Here is a 25,648-nt window from a genome sequence, read left to right as displayed (position 1 = left end):
ACCTTAAACCCCATAAACACATTTCATTACACCAAATACACAAAATAATATTCTTTTTAGCAGCATCATATGACCCCTTTAAATTCAACCTAGGCTCATTGGAAAAACGTGCCTCTATCTACATTTTTGCAAATTTCCACCATACATTGGAAAAATACACCAATACATGAAATTCACTGCAGTGTCCAGCTGAAATAAACACTAGTTGCGGTGAAACACCAAAAACCTAAATTCCTTTTCACTCAAATTAAAATAACAAGGTGTTAATAAAAGCATATTTTCACTTCGTTCGTTGCACAATTCTGTGTCATGACTATGGTAGACGATGTTGCCACATGTACACATTTCCAGTGAGCCTGGGTTGTTTAACTCTTACGAAAATTAACCATGGGTTTATTATGGTAAAATGTAGTACCATGTTTTCCTTGGCGGTTTGATAACCATTTGAAAAACCACAGTTTTACCATGGTTAAACTATGGGTAGTGGAGTAAAACCATAGTTACACATTGGTCACCATGGTTTAACTACAATAACCATGTTTTTTTTATTTGTAGTAAAACCATGGTAAATTTTCATAAGGGAAATTACATATCACATTATGTTACCAGAGCTAAAACATTTCTATATCTTTGTGTTTTCGCTTAGCCTTCTGTTAGCTTAGCATAGAGCTAACTGTTTAAGAAAAGCTAATTTAATTAGCTAGAGCAAAATGCACAATGCAGCACCAAATTTAGTCTTAACATCACCAACCCATTTATATTTGATGGGTTAGCATCTAGCTAAAGTCAAAATTTATTTTAAACTGCTGTGGCAGCTTCTGCTTCACATTCCATGCCATTTTTTAACCACAGAAAAGTTGAACGGTCAGAAACCGCTTCTCTTACACAGAACAAGAGGGTTGTGGGTAGTATCACACTTTGAAAACCCACTCTAAATAACACACAATCTGGGCACCTTTAGTATAGGCTAGTTATTTTAACCAACTGTGCTTTGGGAACGCCAATCTTTATTTGCATAATATTTAGGGCGGATAGTATGCAAATCAAGAAGTAGCCAGACTCTCCACAACACCATGATCATCACGTACGGGGTGTTTGTTTTCAGAGGACGAGAGTTAAAAGTACAATCAGAATATGATTAGATAATCAATAGGTTTAATCAGTCCTATCTAATGCGTCTCAGTTGTGGCCTACCCGTGATATCACCTCCAGTCAGAGAGACCTTTCTCCAGGTCGCGGCAGCAGCCGGTTCTCCGCATCTCTAAACCCTCTAAAGCAGCTTTTCAGATTATCGTCAACAACAGGTAATCAGCACCTCGTCTTGGCACGAAAGGCTTATCAACCGCAAAATGCGTACTATTCACTTTAACTACCTTTTCTATAGATATGTTCCCTTCTCGTGCATTGAATGAGCATCCGTCTTAACGTTCAACCACAGCCCCCTAAGGCTCACATTAGCTTAGCTTGGTAGCATTGTCATCAAAGATTTATTTCTGTTTTCATGAGTCATACAAATGACATCAAGATTTAGTTTTGGCAGCATTCGATGGGTTAAACACACTTGCCTGCTTTGCAGACTGAAGGGATGTTTTTGTGTTTCATTATGCAGGCTTATCTGACTAGCGTGTAATTATTTCATCCCCCCCACCTTAATATCCTAAACTAATAGCATTAGCCAGCTGTTACATGCATCTAAAGATCCGGCAAAGAGATTGAGAGACGTCCTTAGACAATTCACAGCGAATATATTTGATACAAAAAATATGGAGTGCTTGTCCATTCAGAACACCCACAATCATTGATTTGAGAGAAAGAGATCCAATCATCTGAGCTCACTGTAGTATAACCATACAAAATGAACTATGGCAGTGTAAAGCTGAGGGTATAGTTTTGGGTATGGATGGTAGGAACAAAGGGACAACAGAATAATATTTTGCATTGCAATTATTATATAATGTAATAGAAGTATTGTAGAGTTCTGGCATGTATTCATTGGTAAGAATCAAACATTTTATAGCCATTTAATGTTAATGCTCTGTTTATTCTTGCTTTTACTAAGCCTTCTTCTCTTGCTTGCTGCATTTGTAATAGTGCAAACTACTGCAAATGTCATACAATTTTTTTTTTTTTCAAAAAATATACTTTAGAAATGTATTTGTTTGTACAAATTAACCTGTTTCCATCTATAAATAATTAATAAATTTAAGAAGTGTGCAAAAGGCAGACAAATGTACAAAAACTGAACAACCGATCTGCTGTAATAGGAATTTTTTTTTGTGGGTGAAAACATGATTTATCTATATAGTTTGAATTTAAACTTTTGCTGTAAATGTTTAAAAATGTATATATGTTAAGTTAAAGTCACATTAAAAGTGTAGTTATGGCAAGGTGGGGGAGCATCTTTAGCCCACAATGGCTGATTGTTGAGATGGTTTTTCCTCGTAACAAAACTCCCAGCTCACCCTCTGAAGTTCTCAAAGTGCGAACACCCTAAAATCGCCCCCAACTCAGTATCTCTTTTTTTCCCCTTTTCTCAGTTTCCTTTAAATATAAAATTCTGAGTCATATTCTTTTGTGATGAAGGACGAAGAAGCTTTTCCTCAGGCAGGTGTCTGGGCATGGGTCTGTGTGCGAAGGGAGGGGAGGAGAGGAGAAGAGAAGAGCCATCCCACAAAAATGAGGACAGACACTGTAATTGGTGATAATGGCTGAGGTAGAGAGAGTGATTCTCGCTTGGGGACAAAGCGGCCTTTATTGCCTGTGTGCATCTGACCCTTTCACACGCTGCAGAAACTAGAGCTGGAAACTGCAGATCTTACTAAAGATTTGGCTAAAATGTCATTTTGTTTTATAATGATATCAGGGGTTATGTGTAAGTGATTCAGTTTGGAAGTATATTATATAGCGGTTTCAAATATAGTTCGAAAAATGCAATATAATTTAAAATATTTTATATTTTAATATTTATATTCATTGTGTGTATTTTACAGGGTTCATGGAAAACCTGGAAATATCAGTGTTAATTAACATGACATTTCTATAATTAATTTTCTATGACTAAAAATTGTGCAAAGACATAAAAAAATATTCCTTATTTTTTAGGTTTCTGTATTGCATTTCCACTGTAATACTTTTGTTTAACTATAATTGTGAGGACTGAGACCTGCAGAGAAGTTGTCGGCTCTAGAGTCTAGCTGATAAGTGGGCTTTCTGGTGGAAAATAGTTACATATCTATCTCCAATCCCCCCATCTCCATCAACAGAACCCTCATGTGCTATTAATCAGCCCAGAGAACGAAGGTGACGTCAGTAGAAAGCGAGAGAAACAGAGATGGAGGGGGTGGCTTCCTTGTTCTCCAGATGTGTAATAGAACTAGAGAGGGGAATAAAACCGTGCAGTAAAAAGGATCTTGTAAAACAAAATGGACGCCTCTTTCCTCTCCCGCTCTTAACAATCTCAAATTCTCCTTTTCTCTCGAACGGAGGAGAGGCCTCCTTATCAGGAGCGTGAAAATGCTTACGGTTACAATTTCACTGAATGCCCTGCTTTTGTCATGATGAATTATGGGATTGCAGAAAGCTTACCACAATTTTTACCACATCATACCACATTTTCCTGTAATATTTTGAACATGTGGCAACTTAGCAAACTGTTCTCTGTGTATTAGCTAGAGTATTAGTAGAGTATTCTAGTATCAGTAGAGTATTATTAAGTAAGCTTGCACAATATGTATGATACCATATTGGCTGGACATTGTAAGATGTAATCTCTAGCATATCTTAAAATAAATATCCATTTTTCATATTGTACATTATAATTTCTAAATGGTTTTACTTTAATGTTTCATAATTAATATATTTAGACGAAATGCTTTAATATATATATATATATATATATATATATATATATATATATATATATATATATATGTGTGTGTGTGTGTGTGTGTGTGTGCATAATTTGTTTGTTTCTACCCTTTGAACTGTCAAAACTCCTTTTGTGTTTTTCAAACAACCTTTGCCCTTCAGAAAACGTCTGAAGAAGACACTCTCTGATTTTCTGGTTCTCCTTCATTCTTCTTTCAAACCATCCATGCACTATTTCCACTTTACCTTTGATTCACTCCCTCTGCAGTTCCTAGGGTAGGAAGGTCTAAAGTTGACACGCTGTGTTTCAACCTGACCTGAGACTGACCCAGGCTAGGAGCCGTTAGCAAGCCTGCACTCATTAGGCTGCATTTGGTATCATTAAGCTGATTTGTCTTTGTTGATCACTTTTCAAGATAGCACTTTAAGTGCTTGGCTGTTATTCTTAAAAGAGCTCCAGACTGCCCCTCCTAAACTTTACAGTGTGAAGGGTTATAAAACCAAACGGGTGTGAGCCGTTACGTGGAGCGGTCGTGGGTTCGCGACCTCACCAAAACAAGCAAAGGTCTTTCTCAGCTGCACTGGTTGGATGATAGCTTCTCTAATGAAGGAATGAAGAAGTTTCGTCACCTTAAGTTCAACTGTATTTAAGATAACACAAAGTGCAAGAATTTAATCAGATGCAAAATGCAGCCAAAGACATCCTCAGTTTTGCTCACAGTTTTTATGTAGCACTCTTTCATGATGCTCTGCCACTACCGGTGCCTTGAGGTCTTGAACGCCAGGTTTATGTGACCAGGGTCAAGCGGTCACTCTTAACAGAGGCTCAGGCTAGTTCACAGGCATAATGTGGGCTTCCATAACATCTGGCAACCATAAAGTGGCATGGCCGCCTAACCTTTAGTCTTAATAGGGGTGAAGGGGGTCCTTCTAAAAGTATGACCGTCATCTCAAGGTCACATGTTCATTGTGTGTAATACAATTCAACATTGTGGTGTTTATATCTGAGCTTGTATATGTAAGGGGTTGTCAAAGCTGAGCTCACTGGGGGAGCCTGAAGAAAATTTGAGTGAAATTCAGAGACAAAAAAAATAATAATCAGATTAAGAAACTAAGGGGATAATCATATTTAGGCGTCAACATTAAAAAAAAAAAAAAAAAAAAAAACACTGCCATAGGCTGTTTCTGATGTTTATTCTAAGAGCAATTGGTAAAAGTGTTGGGAATAATTGTCACTAATCACAAATAAAACATTTCGTACAAAGGCCTTGTATGTTTCAGAGTGAATGTTCTCAGTTCTAGTGAGAGTTTTGTTGGTTGACACTTTCGACAGAAGCTTCACAAAAACAGCGTTCTGGGCCTAATGTATGCACTCGCATCTTCCTCTTTCCATTCTCAGTTCTTAGTTGTCTCATTTTTGTGTCTTTTCACTCCTCTGAACATCATGCTTGTAGAGAACAAGAGTCAGATCGGGCTTTCAGATGCGGCCCAGCCGATAAGGTAGTGAGAAAGGAAATGTGTTCGCTTTCTCAGAGGGCCACTAGCTAAGCCGGGCGTTCACAGTTAGGGACTAGGGTTTAAAGGTTAAAGAAAGATAAACACAACAGAGCCCCCATCAACACTCATGTATGCTGGCAACGTGTCCCACCAGGGATAGTGAGGCTACATTCTCTACAGTGATAAGGGTCTTGGAGCTATGAGGAAGAAAGGGAGGAATAAACTTGGGAAGTTTACACACAAAGAAAGAGAGAAGAACGCGTTGCCCCCCTGCTAGCACCAAGGCTTCTTGGCGGGTGACTTGGCCTGCTGAGAAACAGAAAGAAGAACAGAGGGAAAAGAGGGGGAGAGAAAGTGAAAAAGAAAAAGAAAAAAGTCAAAAACTATCATGTCTCACTCTTTGTCTCTTGGGTTGATCCCTTTTCAGATGAAAACATGCCACTTTTCAGTCAGTCTGGGATATGTTAAATAAGGAACATTAGCCAAAGCAATCCTGTTAACAGCATCGGTACTGAAAAAGAGGGGAAGACAATCTTCTTAAGTGATTAATCTCCATGAGAAAGTGGCATCTTTGAAGAGAGTCATCCACCTTAAAATTTCAGCTGATCCTTCTGTGACTCATCCATCGGTTGATACATTCACTGTTTATCCCTCAAAGAGGCTAAAGCGTTTCTTTTCTGGCTACCGAAGCAAACATCTCTGTCATTTAAGGATGTAAAATAAAAATTGATAAACTGTCATTCTTTCATGACGCATTTCAATTTGTAGAGATTTAGCTTCCACCAGCGTGAGATGAGGAATTGGCTGCAAAATGCCTCAGAATTTAATTAAGTGAGATACAATTTCAAATTTGACAATATGACTCAAAATGTATAAACCGGGCTAATGTACATTTTAAGAGTGATGAGTCAAAACCCAAACCTAACCTAATTATTAATGTCCATTGTCAAGTCCGACTAGTCAAGTTGTGAAAATGTGGCTTTTTTCATCCTTTCTTTGCCAAAAGTCATACAAAAGAAACTATCTTTCAGGATTTAAGGGCTAGTCCACTTTCTCTCTCTCCCCTTTTTCCATTTCTCCTTTCTCTCTCTCTCTATTTCTGTTGAATAATGGTGAATGATGATCGTTTGTGGGTGTTTGAAGTAGGATGTAATGAGGGGGTGAGGTGAGAAAAGCAAACAGATTTGTTAAGGCTTCACCTCATTAGCAGAACAAGTGTGCGCGCGCATGCATTTCTTATGTGAGCTTGCAAGTGTGTCTGTTTGTAAAGCAAAAGGTCCCACTTGAGTTCCACTCAAGCCATGAGGTTCTCGTTAGCTTAGCATTAGTGTTAGCACAGTATTTGCCATCAGCACAAGTAAAACGTCCATGGTCACTCAAAGAACTGCTTAGTTAGGCAAGGTTTTGCACTTTGAAGATTAGTAAAGCACTTTTGCTATATCAGTGCTATTTTCGCTCTTATCTGACCACACCACTCTAAATACACATCAGTCTTGCGGCTAACTAGCTTAGCCTTGTAGAACGGTTCAATTATGGTTTTCTGTGGATTTGTAGAACTGGAAATTAGATAGTGAGACATCAAATTGCTAATAAAAAATGGGATGTCTTTCAAAAAACTCTCTAAAAGACAAGCTGTGTGCCTCTTTGTGTGCAACGAGTCTTTTAATAAAAGTGTGTCTGTGTGTAATTCGTGGTTTTCTGAGGCAGAGGGGGGAACAGACGGTGGGTTTATGGGCTGAAATTCTCTCAGCTATAACTACCTCTAATGAGCTCCACTGCATCGCCCTCCACCACTTACATGGAGGTTAGAGAAAACAGAGAGAGCGCGACAAAGAGAGAGACAGAAAGAAAGATCGAGCGAGATCAGCAAATAGGTGCGAAAAGACTTGCAGAGGTCTTCCTTTTCAAATGCTCTGTGTGTTTTGCGTGTGTTTATGTGGCAGTACGCAGCCTTGTGGTTTTGTGTGGGCGGAATTTGTTTTCTTTTTTTGTTGCAAACTAAAATGTACATGCTTAACAGAGTCAGGCTTGAGGCTGTCTTCCTTCCCTTGAACTTCAGAGATACTGTTTTTTCGTAAAAACATGCACAGAATAAGTAAAATTGTATGTGTTTAAATTTTGGGGGGTTGTACTTTCTTGAACAAACTAACTTCCTCTATTTTTTTCTTTTTCTTTTTCATGTTTCTGGACCTGCTTTCTACCATTTCTAGGTAAGTGTCACTCAACTTTTTTTTTTGATATACACTGTTTTGTAAGTTGTGAAGATGGAGTTGCATGTGGGTGTGTGTCAGAGCCAAGCTAGGGAGGATCAGGGTAAAATGGTTTTGCGGTAGCGGCTTTTTGCAATGCACATACACGTCCACACATGAACACATGCAAACATGAGCTTAGAAAACATAGTGAAACTGCAACGTAGGCCAGCGTGGCTTTTAGATAGACCGAGACACACACCACACTGATTGCTACAGCGACCGAGACGGTTTACCACTCGACTCTAGCACACAACACACTTCTTATCGGAAACGTACATAGCAGAACACCTCTCTCTGGTTTGGTTTTTGAAACCTTTGTGGGGAGAAAACGAACCAAAACTTTTTTTTTTACAAAGCAAATGAGATCCAAATCCAAGTTTTGGCAAAGTGATATGGCAAAAGTATGAATGTTCTGAGTTAAATGGTATCATCAGTGTTTGCTTCTTGAGGTGAATTACTACAGAAACTAATTGTGCTTATTCACCTTGTCTGAAAGTTCTATCCAGTCTTTCAACTTACAATGTTACTCCACCCACAATCAATACATTGGGAAATGTAAAAAGATAAATCGTAATAATGATGATGATGTTAATAACAAATCTGAAAAGGAAAATCTTGTCATGTTACTCAACACACAATAATTACTAAGGTAAATGTAAAAACAAATAAATAAATAATTTTAAATAATTTTAATAAATTAATAATTTAATATAATATTATTCCAGTTATTAAATGCACTACTATTATTAAACTGTATTAATATAACAATAAATAAATAAAAAAGTCTAATATTTTAGAAAGGCGGTCCCTTACAAGGACATCAGTATATTTAGGACATTTGTGGTGTCAAAAGCCTGATTTAGACAACTTTTGTTGTCTTTTGTATTTTATATTTTGGCTTTTAAACACCCTGCAACAATAGTTTACTTCCATCTAAAGTATTACACAATTGTGTGAAAATATTTTTCTGTATCAATCAACAGTAACACTTTAGAATAGGGACCATTGCTCACTATTATCTAGTTGCTTATTAGCATGCCTGTTATTAACATATTGGCTGTTTATTAGTACACATAAAGCACATATTCTGCATGACCATACTCTACATCCCTAATCCTACCCAATACCTAAACTTAACAACTACCTTACTAACTATTAATAAATAGCAAATTAGGAGTTTACTGAGGCAAACGTCATAGTTAATGGTTTGTCAATAGCAAGAATTGGACTTTAAAATAAAGTGGGACCCAATCAACTTTACGCCACTAATGCTGGTGCTAGAGCCTAACTGGAACCTTAAACATTTCTTTAAAGGTCACATTGATATGTAAGATTCACAACAGTCATAACAGAAAGGGAAGTGAACATGTTTAGTTGCACAGTGTCACACTACATGCTGAGCATTTTCATCAAAAAGCAAGGCTAAAACATGAATGATGGAAAGAGAGAGGAGAGCGAACACACTACTAAGTGGACATCTGATAAGGCCACTCTTCCTTCCGTAAATCCATTTACCCTTGAAAGTCTGTGGGCTTAATGTTTGGGGCTAAATCATGTGAATCATCATCATCATCATCATTGCATGTAGGTCAGGAAGAGCCACACATTCACATTCACACATCACACATCACACAATCACTTTCTCTCTATCCTTGACTTATTCTCCTTCATCACCTTTCGGCAAATGTGTACAGTTGAACTGACTTCTGTTGTGATGGTGATGTGAGGAATGTCAAGGAATAAAAAAAGAGCTGACGGTAGTTTGTTGAAGAGTGGGTGTGTGTGTGTGTGTGTGTGTGTGTGTGTGTGTGTGTGTGTGTGTGTGTGTGTGTGTGTGTGTGTGTGTGTGTGAAGGAGCCAGGCACACCCTTGCGGGTTTCTGTATCTCTCAGCTCTCATTAAACTTTAATGGCTTCCTCTCCTGGCTGGCACGAGGCTCCACTTTTCACTCAGCGAGCAGGAAAAAAGCCTGAAAGAACGACGAGTGAGAGAGATGCAAGTGTGCATACTGAGCAGGTAGATCAGAGCGAAGGACAGGAAGGGACAGCATAGCTTAGCGAGATGCATTCTACCGTCTGGCTGTGGAGAGCAGCGTCTGCTTCTGCAGAGCGAGACACCGCTGATTCAGCTGTGGTGACGCTTTTCAACAGACACCTCATATAGTTTTGCACTTACACTAGAGATGTGTGCATCTATACTCAATTCATAAATGTCATTCAAAGTTGCACTGGTTAGTGTAAGTGCATTAAACCAAGTTGCTTATTTCAGATTTTTTCAGCGCTCATAACATCTTATTGGTTTGTTTTCTTTTTTAGTTGAAATGCGTGTCAGGGTAGTGGCCTTTCTAGTCAGTTTGAGCAGTTGTGGGAGATTTGGGTTCGAGTCTGGCTCTGTTGATTTTCCTCTTTTTCTCTGCCTTTGATTTACTCTCTTGAAATATCTAAAAAAAAGTAAATAATAAAAGTGTGCAATCATTAGCAACACCAAATGGAATTACAAAATAGTGACTGTTTTTGAACACTCACCCTATTGGTTAGACAAACAATTAGTCACGCCCCCAAAATCACACAATTGGTTGAGCCATTTTTTTCTGCTTTGGGTTAGTTAGGTGATCAAACCAGTATTGTTACTAATACTATTAAAAAAAAATGGTAATTGAAATAAAACAGATTTAAAATCAAATTAAATATGAATATTAGATAAAAAACTTGAAAATCTTAAACTTAATATAAACAAGTAGGCACATAAAATATGTATACATATAAATTAACATATTTAGTATAAAAGAAAGTAAAAAAGTAAATGTTGGAGAAAAAAATGACACTTCACCTTTAAGAAAAGCCTATACTGTCCTTTTTCTTCCTCATAAAAAAAGCCATGCTGCTATGATTCCATCTTTATAGCAGAACTTTACAAGCCATCTTGGCTTCTGTGATAGCGTCACCTGAAAGACCCACAGTTTTTCTGCCCGGCTCTTGTCAGTCTTATATCCTCTCTGGCCTGTCATTCTGTTTAAAGAGAGAGAGGAATGAGGGGAAACCAGGGAGAAAAAGAGGGAGAGAAGAATGGTGCTCTGTGTTCCCGGTTAGCAGCGGCCATAACTGAAGTGAACTAAGACCAGAAAAACTGTGTCTGTCACTTTAAGAGCCAAAACAGGCTTGCCTGCAGTAACTCTGCAGAGAGAAAAAGAGAAGATGGAACATCTGTAGTCTGCGCCTGTAGCCTTCTGGCTAGACTGCTGAAACTTGTTGACTTCCTGTGTGAGAGAGAGAGACAGTAAGGTAATGTTGGCTTAATTCCACGCCTTATTTTTCAATGACCTTGCTTGCAAATTGCATAGAGACCTTCGTAAGTGAAAATTTGACAAGAAAAAGACAATTTTACATTGTTAGAAACACTTTATTTTAATATACTATACATGAGATTAATTAAGTTGTGTTACAGCTGCGTCAAGCCAATGTTACTGATATTACATGCAGACTTTCTACCCTCATATCATGTTTTACACACATGCTCACATTTACCTTACTATCTACATGAAAATATAGGCTTCTCATTGATGATACTGTAGGTAAAAACTAAGATTTTTGACCAAAACATTATTTGATAAATGATATAGGTATTTATGACTATTTTGCACTTAAATTACCTTCATTTAATTAAATTTGCATGTTTTTGTAATCCCACACACTCAAACTTAATTACATTAAATTAAGCTTTTTATTAAAATAATGTATTTTTTTTTCATATATACTACATTTTATATATAATTATTTTGAACTTTTTATGTTTTTTAAATAATTTAATTATTAATTCATTATTTTTTATTATTATTATTTATTAATTTTCACTTTTTTTCAAATCATTTTAAATGGATGACATCTAGGAATTTTGTTAAACCCCTATTTCTATTATATATAGATAATTAAATGACTGTTTTTTACAATTATGAATAAATTAATTATTATTATCCATTTACTTTTACTTCTTACAAATTGTTTTACCTTTGATGACATTCTCAACATGTCGGGGGCCTTTTTTGTAAACTCAAATGCATAAACTTACATCCACCCCTGTCAGGACTTCAGGCTTTGTTTAAAAATATTGAATTAATTGTGATTTCTAACAGATCCTTGTTACCTTTCGCATAATCCACCATATAATTGTTCATTGAATAAACAATCTCCATTAAGTTGCTTGTTGTCGAATCAGCACTCTCATCACTCTCAAGTGGGCATTGATTGTTGTGAGCTGTTGTCTTGAGCTTGTGTCCAATGAGATAATTAGACCTGATTGTGCAGTGTTTATTCAGGGACTCCGCAGAGAATGACTATGCTGTCAGGAACTGTTTTGCCATGCATACATACACACATACACAACAATTTAGTTGTATGGACCCTGCTGACTGCTAAACAGATCTGATAGTGTATAAGGGGCTGTTCATACACCAGCTGAGCTTGTTCATTTGTACAACGCTTCAGTGGTGCATTTGTGCATGGCTTATTACTACTCAACCCAGGTCAGATTGTAAAATGTATGTTTTAAAGACTGGGCTTTTTGAAAACACACAGTAGATCACAGTAACTGGTGGAGGGGTGCACTTGTTTGAAGTATGTGCAGTATGAAGGCATGTGGAGCGTAAAGGGCAGAGAAGTCTGGCATTACCCACAATCCCCCACACCCCACACTCACCCCCACCTGAGCGCCACCTGCTCATCTGTCTGTCCTCGCACTGCAGTCAAAATGCGCAGAGACCCCCTGCTGCATGGCTGGCATTTGCTCTCTCCCACACATACAAATGCACTTTCCTCCTCCTCTGCAGTCACAACACATTGTGACCCCCTGCACTTCCCTTGGCATGGGGATACACACACACACACACACACACACACACACTTACCAAGTAAGAAAAGCACATACTCGGCCTTTGCTGTTTCTGACACAAATTAAGTAAAATGAAATCCAAATGCACATTCCATAATTATTTATTGAATGTAACTTTACAATAGTTTACAGTCAGATTGGACCCATGAAGTCCATATCTTGATGGGACACCCATATTTATCTTTTAGAAATTGTGAGTAAATGATAATAGAATAGAAACATGTCTAGACAGCCCAAAATTAAATTTATATAAAATTAATTATAAGTGTTAATATATAAAGTTTTTCATAAAACCATAATTCCAAATAAATATAAAATATTTTTGAAATATTTACATACATACATACAAATTTCCTAATATATTTTGGGTGTCTTAATATATTTATATTAAAAAAAAAAATTGCATTTACCCATAAATGGATTTTAAAATTAGATATTTTCCCCTTAAAGTACATTTTGTAATATACCTTTTGAGGTTTACATGAAATATATTTTCAATTTAAAAAAATATATAATAATAGTAATAATTCATTAAGCTGTGCTATATTTTGAAATGTATATTTGAAATATATTTTGCTTTTGTGGAAATGTGCTTGTTGAATACTAACCCAAAATGTCAATTTGGGTCAGTATTCCTCCTTATCTAAACTGTTGGCTGTTTTTCCTTGCCACGTAACTCCAGTTTGTTTCCAGTATTAAAATAGCAAAGTCGGAAAACATCCCATTTAAAGTGAAGGCCAAGTTAATTGAAATGCTGTTTACCGATATAAAAATCCCAATTTAAACAGGAAATGGCTCACACAAAATACCCTTATGAAAGAGTAAAGAACCCATCAGGAAAGCTTTACAGGCTCTTATCCTTTCACATCCCACTTTAAACAGGAAATGGCTCACACAAAATGGCTTGATGTTTCTCTTGCTGCCATATTGGGTGTTGATATGTGTTTCCCTATTCTGCTGATGTCAAGCCAATTTTCCCAGAAGAATGTTTAATGTGATGTAAGTGAATGGATGGAAAAATAAAAACAGGACTGCACAAAAAAAAAAAAGTTTTACATAGCAGGGAAATTTTACGCACATCAAATCATTATTCCACTGCTGACGTATGATTGAAAGGTGTTAAATCATGTATAATATCAAAACAAAGCATTACAATTGAGAATGGCCTTGGTTCGTAGACCTCTAGCTGAATGAGTGCTGTCTTTGGGAGCAGATGCAAAAGAATGAGCTCATTGTTTATGGTTGAAACCTGGTGCAAATCCTCCCCCTAAAATGCTCACAGCTGCCCAACTGCTGTTCAGAGAACTGCTGGCACGAGAACCGCTCCAGCCAGTGCCTCGAGAGATTAAGATATATGCCATCAGGGCCCAGGCAATCTCTTGCACTATAGCATGTGGTCATGTAGGGCACAGCTTTGGCTGGTTGACTTCAGCAGCAGTGTGCTCATGTGTTTGCATTTGTTGGGTTAGACTCTAGGTCTTTGTTCACACTGAACATAAATGAGATTTGGGTTACAAATCTGATCTTTAGCGCTGACTTTTTGCTCATATTGGAAGTGATCAAATTTGATCTGTTTGTTCTATGTGCTCAGTATACACTGGAAATGATTTACACTGAAAATCAGATTTCAAACTACATATGAATGTGATTTTTCTACTAGGTTTGTAAACATTCGGGGTCTGAAACTGATTTCATGCTCTGTCAACAGATTTCATGGGTTTGAACAGAATTGTATAACATTTTATAAATAGAGAGAGAGTTATTTATTTTTTATTTTTATATTTTCAGTTTTGTTATTTTTTATTTGTTTTTGTTTTATAACATTTCAGCTTTAATTAATTTTTATTTAAGTTTTAGTTTAACTTTATTACATCAACTTTAACTTATTTATTTAATTTAGCTGACAAACTTCTAATTTTAATTTAAGATTTTTAAGTTTTTAATGTAATATTTCAATACTGAAAATTATTTTTTAATAGTTTAATCTTAGTTAATGATAACACTTTTTGTTGCTGTTCAGACTTAAAACAACAAAACAGATTTGACTCCAAAAAAATTTGAGCAAAGCCTAAGCATGTTGGCCCATGCCTGTGTGAAGAAGACAAAGGTGTTGTGGTAACTGGATGAGGCTGTGCAGACTCTGTGTTACCAAAACACACACCACAGAGACCAAAACATCCTGTCGAACAAGGTTGTTAGAATGCAACCCTGCAGTTGAAAATGCATATGTTTGAATGCTTGAAATAGCCAAGCCAGTGTGTGTGCTGAAGGCAGAAAACGAGGAGAGTATAATATATTAATTAGTTCTGTTCCTCTACTCTGAAACACCATTGACACTGTGGCTACTATTTTTTATTGAAATACAGAGTTCTGGCATGAAACTCTAGATGAAACTCTAACTCAGTCTGACCTAATGACATCATTATCACATGGCACAGCTGATTGGTTCTCTCCTGTATCTGTAGCCAATGAGCTCACTGCTAAACATTCAAAAATATGACTAGTTCTTGCTGTAGCAGTTGCAGCTTGCTTTGGAAACCCTCCACCTTCCCCAGCTCCACCTGTATAGATCTGCTAAGAGGTGATTCATATATGGGGGTTATTTCATATATGTTATATTTGCAGCAGCAGTATTTCTTACATGTTCACATCCGCATGTTGTGGACGTATTGACAGTAGCAACACTCTCTACCCTCAAACCTCCCAACCTCTTCTGTCCCTTTCCACCATCAGCAAGACCAAATCTAAATTGTGTTAATGGACATTACCATGCCAATCGCTACGAGAGTTGTCATGACAGAAAGAGAAAATAGTACGACAACTGCTAAATTGCTGAAATCCATTTTTAAATGGTTTGCCATTTTCTTGGATATTTTAAAAATAGCTTTTTTTGAACCTCAAAATTCTGTCCCTTGAATCCATCTTGTGTCCATTTTCTTTGTGGAAACCTACACTCTGTCTTTCATCTGGCGAGCCAAGATACAGGCGATGAGAACAGCAGGAAACACGCCCCTCTCCCCTGCCCGGAGACCGCAAACACTGTCCCACTCAGAGGAAGGGAGAAAGTGAGGGTGTCCGAGAGTGAAAGAGACAGGGGAACCTTAGGGGAGGCATGTCAGTGGAAAATCCTTGGTCTTGCCAACTCATGCTGGTACATCCTTCTCCTCATCCACACACCCCCGACCCTGCTGTAACTTCCCCCTCTCTCACTCTTTCTCTGCGCTGAGAAGCAGCTGCCTTCTTCCTCTATTTTCTCACTCAGGATTTTACTGAGCACAAACTGCATCGCAGGCTGACTGAGGAAATATAAAAGCGGAAGCCTCAGCCAAGCCAAGGAACGCACTCTTGAGTCAATGTGGAAAAATTATGCAAAGCTTAAAGCCCCCCCAAATGCTTTCCCTATGCATGATTGTGAATGGCAGTTTATGTTGCAGTAAGCCTTTCTGTCATTGAAAAGTTGTGATTGTGTTGCTTTGAGAAGCGCTTCTGATTCATAACGAGTAGCTGCATTAATGATACTGTCTTGTCTATCATTTCCATACGTTTCCTGTTGAAACAAAGAGTTAGGAAGTGAACTAAATGTATTCCTCTCTATTTTGTATCTTTAAACACATAGTAACATCGCCACAGACAAAACACAATGGCACAGAGCATGATTTGTGGCAGGAAAAGCAACACTATTTGCGAAATGTTGTTTTGTAATGTGTGGACTTGGATCAGTAATACGGCAGTTAGAAATCTCACACACATGCTTGCAAAGCTCTTAGCATGCGGAAGTTAATATGAAGAGGCCAGTGAGTCAATTGGCCGTATTGGTGTTTTTAAGCGTCTTAACGGTGCGTGACCTATCACCTCGTAGTCTATGGATTGATTTTAGCCACAAGCACTAGTCGACACATTCTGTTAAATATTAATAAGTTCCAAGATTAGGCTTTTTTAACTTCAACTTCAAAATGCAACTTTCAAATCCAGAAGGAACAATGTGTATCATTGGGAAAGCCTTTGGAAACGTAGCACCTCTAGGCATCTGTCATCTTTTCCATCTATGGACTAAACGCTTATGTAACCAAGACAAGTATCCATTTTTGGGGGGTTTTGTCAATAAAGTGGGTTTGAAACAGAAAGGCCAGTTTTCTGGTTGATTGCACGCTCAAATTTGTGTTAGCATTCAGGAAGGTTAACCGCACCATTCGAAGTGAATTTAACACCATCGCGTGGCGTCAATGATTTCATCTTTTATATTCCTTATATTTCTTGCGCACGCTCTCGTTTCATGTGCAACCTCATCATACAAATATTAACGATCCCCAGGAGTTTGGGAATGACGTCTGTGTTCGGAACTGTATCCTTCGGAGCTGGCTGAGCTGAACGAGAGTGAAAAACAGAGGGAGAGAGAGAGAGAGAGTGCATGGAATAACAGGACTGGATGATAGATTTGATTTGGTTCTGTTTGTAGAGCTGGAGTTTGGCTTAGGCAGACTGTTATGTCGGTTTCCATGGAGAAAAACACTCGCTCTGCCAGACACTGAAGAGTACAAGAACGAAAGAAGGAAACAGAGAGAGAAGGGGTGCGAAAGAAAACGCAAGTCGGAAAAAAGACGAAAGCCTATCCAAGAATTTCTAGGGTGTGGAGACGGATGGCCTATCTCGCAGTACTGAATGATGAATAATGTAGGCTACAGACGCAGGGTCTCACGCACATTCTTTTTTTACAATGCCCCCAAAATATGTTAATATAAAATGATAATGAAACAAGATAAAAGGATAGGAAAGCTCTTCTCTTTGGCTTCTCTCTCATGATGCATATGCTTTGCATATGACACGCTATCTGTCTCTTTTATGAGCTGGGTTACAACTCGCTCCTGTCTGTCTTCATGAATGAGGGATGAGACCCATTAGCAGAGGGTGAAAGAGATAGAAAAGGAGAGATAGAGCTCTGAGAGGGATGATTGATGCTTGGAGTTTTATTCGACAGATTGAACTGAGGCAAAGGTCAACTTTTAAAGAGAGCAAGGTTCTAGAACCCAAGGCACTTTCATAATTACTGTGTGTTTTACTGTGTGTGTGTGTGTGTGTGAGAGAGAGAGAGAGAGAGAGAGAGAGAGAGAGAGAGAGAATCACTCGTCTCCTATAGAGTAGGAAATTAGTTTTAGTGCAGGTTTTTTAATTTAAGGGGGATTTGGGAGGGTGGATGTGAAGATTTGGGTGCATGGTTGGATAGAAGAGCTTTGCGATAAATCAGATGTTCATGCTATATACATTTAGCTTACAATCTAAAATTAAGCATCATTGTGGATATTGTGTCTATTTTAATGCATATTTGTTAAGCATTCTTAAAGGCTTTTTAGTCAGTCAAGTTCAAGAGGGTTAGACAGAGATGTTAATAGTGATTTTAGGGATTCTGGTGAATAATCTGAGTGATGATGCAAATGAATCTTTGAATCTGAGTTCCAAATCAGTTTATAAAAGGGGTTATATGATGTTGCTAAAAAGAACATTATTTTGTGTATTTTGTGTAATGCAACGTGTTTATGCTGTTTAAGGTTCAAAAACACATTATTTTCCACATACTGTACATTATTGTTAATCCTCTATGCCCCGCCTTTCTGAAACGCGTTGATTTTTACAAAACTCATTGTTCTAAAAAGCGAGGTGTATGCTGATTGGGCAGCTATCCAGTGTGTTGTGATTGGCCAAATACCTCAAGCGTGTAATTGAAATGTTACGCCCCTTACCATACTGTGATGCTGTCTCCTGGCGCGACGACACAAAATCAATGCCACATCAGTGGCAAATTCTTTAAAAATGAAAACATACTTACAGGCTGTGAGTCTGAATCTAGGCTGTCCTTGCAAAGTTGGAATTGCCCCACTTTATAGAAACACAGACAGCATTGTAGGCTACTCTCCCAGGAAACAGTCCTCCATAAAATGTGCTGCACACACTCGAATATTTGGGTTGAACTGTTCTGGAACAGTGTTGTAAATACAACTTAACCACTGATTTCTAGTTGTGTCCTCTTTTGGAAGACCAAACAAAGTAGTTTTACTTTCACAACGAAACACAGCGTCTCCATGACATGGCGGTGGCGGTAGCAATACTACAGTGAGAATAAAGGACGGTTTTATGCAAATAGTCCCACATAGTGACGTAGACATCTGGGGGCGTGTTTTAACGAAACATTTTAGCAGCGCGTGAACGACTCTTAACTTTTTTAACCCAAAGAGAATATCTCTTTGGGTTTGAGACTTTAGTCTTTGCAGCTTTATGGATCTTATCTATGCACGAACAGCTTGTAACAGTCCAGAGAGAAAGGAATCACTTGAAATCACATCATATGACCCCTTTAAAAAGGACATTTCGAACAGATTAATTTCCATAAAACAATTCAAATTGTTCAGTGAATTGATTCGTTATTTGTTCATTGAAATGAATCGATTCAAATCATCCAATTCAGTTAATCAATTCAAAACTCTGATTGCGTCATCACTTAAATGGTATTTTTCATATAGGTAAATATTACAGTTTATTACATGTAGTGGAAAACATGAAAAAAGTCATAAAAAAAATGCATATAGGATCTTTTGATTGAAAGGTTTGAAAGTGTTTTCTTTTTTGAAAAAAAAAAAAAATTTCAGAGCAGTGAATATCAAGATACATTTTTTGTAGTGGGTGCGTGTGGTTTGGTGATTTTGTAAGGGTGTCTTTTTTTCCCTCAGTCACAGTCTAAGCTTTCGTTTTGCCTCACTGAAGACTTTCGAAAGGCAGATTTACATTAAACAAATACACAGACACGCAGATGTACAGTTTGACACGCCTCGCTACTTTAGAGAGAGACTGAGAAAGAAAGAAAGGGCTGTTGTGAATGAGGGAAAGGAATTTTCAGCTTCATGTCTGTACGTGCACATCCGCTATCAGATTATCATCTCAGGGTTCAGGTGTGCTCAGGTATGCAGCGGCCCTGCATAGCACTTGAGCAATGCCAACACGATCATGCCCACCTTTAGAAGCAGGTACACATACAAACACACACAGCAGACAAGCTCACACATATCTACGAGGCTGGCACTCCCTGGAGCAAACAGGGTACAAATCTCTTGATACACAGACACAAGTACGCACTGATGGTTGCTCTTTGGTTTGTGCTGTGTTGGGCATTGCTATAGTAACGTCAGTGGCTCGGTAGAGCTGACAGGATTTTGTTTTCTTGGACGCATGTGAGAATCACTCTCATCTGGACCCTTATGTTTTGGCCAGTGGATTAAGATCACATTTTGGATAGCGTTGCCATTTTTGGCTTTGCTTGGAAGTTTTGTCTAGTGTATGTTTGTGTGTGCGTGATAGTTTAGTCTGCAAAAGAGGTATGAGAAATATCTTCTTAAGATCAAAGAGGAACCTTTGTTCTGGGAAACATCCCTAAATCTAGGTTACCTTTTTTAGCAAAACTGCCCTCTTGTATTGTAGCGATGAAAACGTTTCCAGGAATTCGTCTGTTCACATTTAATGCTAAAATGCAAATGTAACACAATCACAGCTATTCAGAACATTTTAGTTTTTAATATATAGTTATACTGAGCGGTAGACTGGACCAATGAGATTTCGCTGTGGGCAGGACTAATCCGCAAAAAACAAAAAAATCATACTTGCATACAAAAACAGCATTTTCGCTTCTTACTGTCTCATCTAGTCAGGATTCAGTGTAATATGAATCATGTAAAGTACATTTCAATACAGCCAATGGATACTGAAGTGCTTCAAACCTTTTCATTTCTCTTTTGTGGCAGATTTTTCCTTGTTTAAGCTGTAGATTTTTTCATGTGTGAATAGCAATTAATGTAAAGCAACCACAAGCAAATGAAGCAATAAAAGATTACTACGCTTTTAAGCAGACTTGTTCTGTTTTCGAGGAATGTGAGTGTGGATGGAGTGAATGAATAACTGAAATGTGTTTTCTGATAGGGGTTAGAATGAGGTCAGCGCTTCCCTATTCTGTGCCGTTATAGTGTCAGACAGACTTTCCTGCATTGACACATTCTTCAGCAAAATTGCTCTTTCTGCCACCCCTCTTGGCACACACACCCAAATACACACACACACACACACAATGAGGAAATCGAGATTGTTCTCGCTGAGGAAATAGTCATCTTCCTGTCTGCACACTAAACGGTTAGCGGGAAACGTGTGTCTTGAGAATTACGGTCTAGTGCCAGGTTTAATTGACCCATTCAGGGTTTGTCCTAGACATCTTTTAACCAGGTCAGACTTGGGCGTGAAATGAGTAGACGTGAACTGCCGGTCGCGACTTTAATTGAAATGATGTAAGTAATTGTTACCAATCCAGTAATGTCACTCTTATTCATGATGACTTGTTGTTAGTGTGAATGCAACACTTGATTGTTGGTGTCATATTAGTCTAAAACTAGTTATAAAAACCCAAGCCTTTCAAACCAGAACCATAATGATTACTTTCTCCCTGCTAAAAAGGATTTCTGACCACACTTTGTGGCTTCCCTTACATTTTCCTATATAAAACATGCACATTCCTTGTCTAAAACCTGCGTTAAACATAAGGTTAAACAGAACCACCCAGACCGAGATATTTTCTCTCTCTTTCAGTCTGTCTGAACATGTTTGCAGTAAATTGTCTCTCACCTCCGGCAGTCACATAAAACCAATCCTTTTTAATTAAGACCAACTCCAGTGAGAAAAGTGCCAAGCTTTTTCCCTTTCCTATTTTTATTTTTTTTCAACCACAACATCCTGTCTTTTTACCCCTCTCTTTCTCTCCTCCTCCTCCTCCTTTTTTCATTGCTGTTGTTTCTTTGACACCTCCCCTTATCAAGGAGGAGAACATTAGTGTCTGTCTCTCACCCTTCATGTTTGTTTTGATATGAACCAGATGGAATCAAGATCTGCTATGACCCCCGGACCACTCGCCGCTTGCTTTTTCTTTACATCTCTTCCTTTTCCCCTCCTCCTCTCTTTTTCTTTTTCTGTTAGCCAAGTCATCAAACTATGAGTGTAGAATTGGGGTATGAACGTTGTCCTTATCTTAAAACAATCCTTTTAGCAATTTCTAGCAATTAATAAAATATATATTGTTACTTGTAAGATAAAATATTTATTTCCCTCTATAAATCAAATGTGCATGTAGAAATCACATTTATAAAGTTCATTCAATCCATTTTTTAACTGTCTAAAACAAACTGTAAAAATAATCTCATCAAATGTATAGATAGTGTGACTGATTTTGTAATTTCCCTACCCCTAGCAAATTTTATTTTATTTTATTTTGATTTTTACCTTTCTTTTCATTCTAAATACTCTTATTTACTTGCATATTATTTTGCACAGGGCATCAAAACAATAAAGATATCCTGAGAATCCAGGAGGACAGTTGAACTCCACATGCCCCCTCTGGCTTGCCCTGACCTGGCTTTGGCGAGCAGTTGTCTCCCCTCTCCGCATCCAGTTTATAGCGGCCTTGCTTTCTTCAGCCTGATTAGGGTTGGGGGGGCACAACAACCGGAATGATGGCTGTAAACTTCAGACTGTTTACGACTCTGGACTGGCCACTCACCTCTGAGTGAACCCACCTAAACACAGAGAGAGCGTTCGACCCCAACTTCACCCCCGTTTTTTTACAGGTCTTTTTTTTTTTTACAGCCCTCATAGGGCCTTTGCACTCATCCCTCACACCCCTCAGTTGTTTTTTCCCCTCTCCTTTTACCACTTTATTTCAGTTTTCACTGTTTATCAGTTTAACACCTGGTCCTTCCATCAGCGCTGTAGTCGCTGTGTTTTTAAAGAGTACCATCAGTAAACAGTCTGTTTCCCATGGATGCTCTAAAAGCACCGTCATAAACATGAACACTGCATTATCTGAATGTGTTTTATTGTTTTTCTATTTACACGTGTGAGAAGGATGCCTTTTGCATCTATTTGTCTTTGTTGTAAAAAAAATAATAATTATATTGTAATAATAATCTAACTATCAATATAACTAAATAAAATAAAATTTAATTTAATTATATAATGATTTGATCTTTACACTTTTAAAACAATGGACCAATCAGAAGAAGCTAAGGGCAGGACAGGTAAAATATCATTTATCGTCCAATATGATGAATGATGGTAATCACTAATATCTGTTGATAGTTGATATGGTACCTACACTGCAAAAAAAAAAAAAAAAAAAAAAAAAAACATTTTTGGAGTACGCTTCACAAGAAAATACTATTTAGTCTATTTAGTTTAATTCAGTGTGTTAGGCCTACCTAAAAAAATCTGCATTCAGTTTAAGTGTGAAAATGGGTCTGTGGTGCACGTGTGCCCATGTTAAGTCTTGAGTTGCAGGCCTGTGATGTGCAAGCTTAAGAGCAGCAGGTGCTGGTTTTGACTTTAACCCAATGACTCGAGCAGACCCACACGCACATATGCACGCGCTCAGAGTTGCCTGAGCTGCAATGGACACCAGCCAAGACACACACATACACACACCGCCACCCAGGTCTCATGTGTCCTTCCCTTGCTCTGGCTAGACTGATAATTGATTGCTGGTTTGAAGAGGGCCAAAGCGTGAACTCAGCAGTGCAGGACAGAGTGTGTTAAAGTCACAGTCCACTTATAGGACATGTATATGTGTGTTGACCGCTGCTAACAGCTACATTGCACCAACGATGCTAACCAAATCCATACAATACCAGTGCATTGCAGCACGGATACAACTGTTTTTTTAAATGTCAGTAATGTCTGGTGTCTTGACATGTGATGAATATGATGCAGTGGTAATGTAGTTTTGGCCAACCCGAAAGTAAGCATTACCCTGGTTCCCAGTTAGGTTTTTCCATTGGCTTTTGGAATATTGTTGAAAATAAGTTCTATGACCGCCAAAGGTTTATGATTCTTAAACATTTTATCATGATCATGAACACAGCTTTAATTAATTCTGAAGCCTGAATACAATTGCCAGAACTAAAAGGCTAAACATAGGCTATAAACAAACTGAAACATGGTTTTATGTAGTAGAATAAAACATGAAAATACTTGAGCTTTTGTTAAAACAGATATTTATTTTAGGCATTTAACTAAAAACCCATTCAAAAAAGCCATTGACTTCTGGACAGTGGAACTGCAAGTGCAAAAATGCAAACTCATTTCCAGGTTTTGGCCTACAAAAATCCATCATCCTGCAGCAACCTGAGTTATGTGCAAGATTTGCTTGTCCCGCCCCCTGCTTCTTCTAATTGGTCCATTAGGTTTAAACACAACAAAACTTTTCCTATTTTTAACATAAACATAATTCTTATGATCTGTGATTTGCCAAAGATGACGTACATCGAAACAGCACAGTCAGAATATAAAAACGCATATGACTAGCACAAGACAGGCATTAGAGCCGCTTGACAGAAGTAGGACAGGGCATTTGGGCACAGAGTCATTTTTTCCCATGCCCCCTTTTTGTCACCCTCCTCTTTCTGGCACACTTTCCAATCCTGCGTTCAGAGGAGAAAGACCTCCTGCTCTCGGATGCTAATACCACGTGGGCCACCAGCAGTTCTTTGTATTTCTGTGCGTGTGGCCGTCAGCTAAATTTCGGATGCAACTAAGATGATCAGTGCTCCATCATAACTGGCCTAAGTAGCAATTTGTGTGTGCTTGTTTGTAAAGAGGTGAACTGTGATGACAGTGGTTATTATATTTCCATACAATTTTTTTTTTCTCATTTCTGCAAAGGTTTGCATTATGTTTTAGTCCTTTGGGTATTGGTGAGGGTCTGGATTATGGTTTTAAAATACTCATTTAAAAGTCTGTCTGTTTGGGTTGGGATGACTAATACGAGTGGATTATAATCCCATCTGCCCGTCGATGGATAACGTACCTCGCGGATTAAGAGCCGAGCCGGCAACGCACATGCAATCCACCCAGCGCAGTTCGTCTGTCTGTTTTCCTCTAGGAAATCGGTGGGAATCTTTGGATGGGCCTTGTTTATGTCGCCTCTTCTAACCCACACATCAACATAAAGATAGAATCAATGCCAACGACTTGTCTCCGATCAATTAGGATCGGTTTGTTTAGTGGGCAGAGACATTCTTTATTGATTCGTGACATACACCAGTACAACTGCAGACACTCCAAGCTGAAAACACTAACTGAAAAACTTTTAGTGCTTTTCCATAGTATTAAACCTCAAATGTCTCTACAAACTCTACATCGGATTGATTTCTTCTTTAAAATATAAAAATGTAAAAAGTAAAAATATGAATGGTATTAAAATATTATACTAAAACTAAAATGTAAATAATGGGGAAAAACCCTTAAGATAAAAATGCATCTTAAGCACGCAGAATAACATAAGTGGACTTTGAACGAATAATTGCCGATTTGAATGATTATGTAATTGTGGCATCCATAATTGTAATCGTGATTAGAAATTCTGTTAATTGTGCAGCCCTATACATACCCTATGTAGTTTTTACTAAAGTGGAGAGTAGCACTTTTATTAATCAGCTTTTTTGGTTGCCTTTTTGCTTAAGCAGTGCATTTTCTCCATGACTACCCCAAGGCCATTTCTCTAGGAATTGAGAGATTTCTATGTTCTTGTCTGAATTAGGCACAGCACATTTTAATTGTGAATTTCCAGTCTGAATTAAATAGATAGGATCAAAAGACATCTATAGTTCAGTTCACAAATAGACTCGCATGAGTTGATTCTTTTAATGAAAGATTCACAAGTTGGAATCGGTCTGATGAATCTTTCATTGAATCAACTCAATGAATACATTCAGCAGTTACTAAATCTCACTGAACCCTATGTTGTAAATTGGTATGACTGCGGACACTGTGGAATATGACACGGTATGCACGTTTTTGGTATAAAAAATGTTTTTAACTGGTGTTTCTCACTTTGTGTAACCATCCAAAGGCATGGCATTTTTGCTGTGAAACGATAAGCTTCCTTGTTACTCTATGTCTTCGGGAGGCCATGTTCCCATTTCCATCCACGATGATGACGACCCATTTTCTCTCCAAGTGGAAAGCATTTTGTCTGGTCTGTCTGGACGGCCTGTGTATGTGTGTGTGGATGGCTTTCTAGCAGCCACCACCAGACTGTGGTGATATGAAGCCGTGCTGTGAAAAATCCCTTT

The 25,648-nt window shown here is 38.0% G+C and overlaps 1 protein-coding gene across 1 annotated transcript in view; it reads left to right on the top strand.

Annotated features, from left to right (window-relative positions):
* The window catches only part of LOC109094962 (ski oncogene-like), a 69,787-nt gene that overhangs the window by 22,613 nt on the left and 21,526 nt on the right, over positions 1–25,648 (top strand). The window lies entirely within an intron of this gene.

This window comes from Cyprinus carpio, chromosome B8, assembly GCF_018340385.1.
Source record: "Cyprinus carpio isolate SPL01 chromosome B8, ASM1834038v1, whole genome shotgun sequence".
Taxonomy (NCBI): Eukaryota; Metazoa; Chordata; class Actinopteri; order Cypriniformes; family Cyprinidae; genus Cyprinus; species Cyprinus carpio.
The sequence above is the reverse complement of the archived record's forward strand: the minus strand, read 5'-3'. Positions and strand labels throughout refer to the sequence as shown.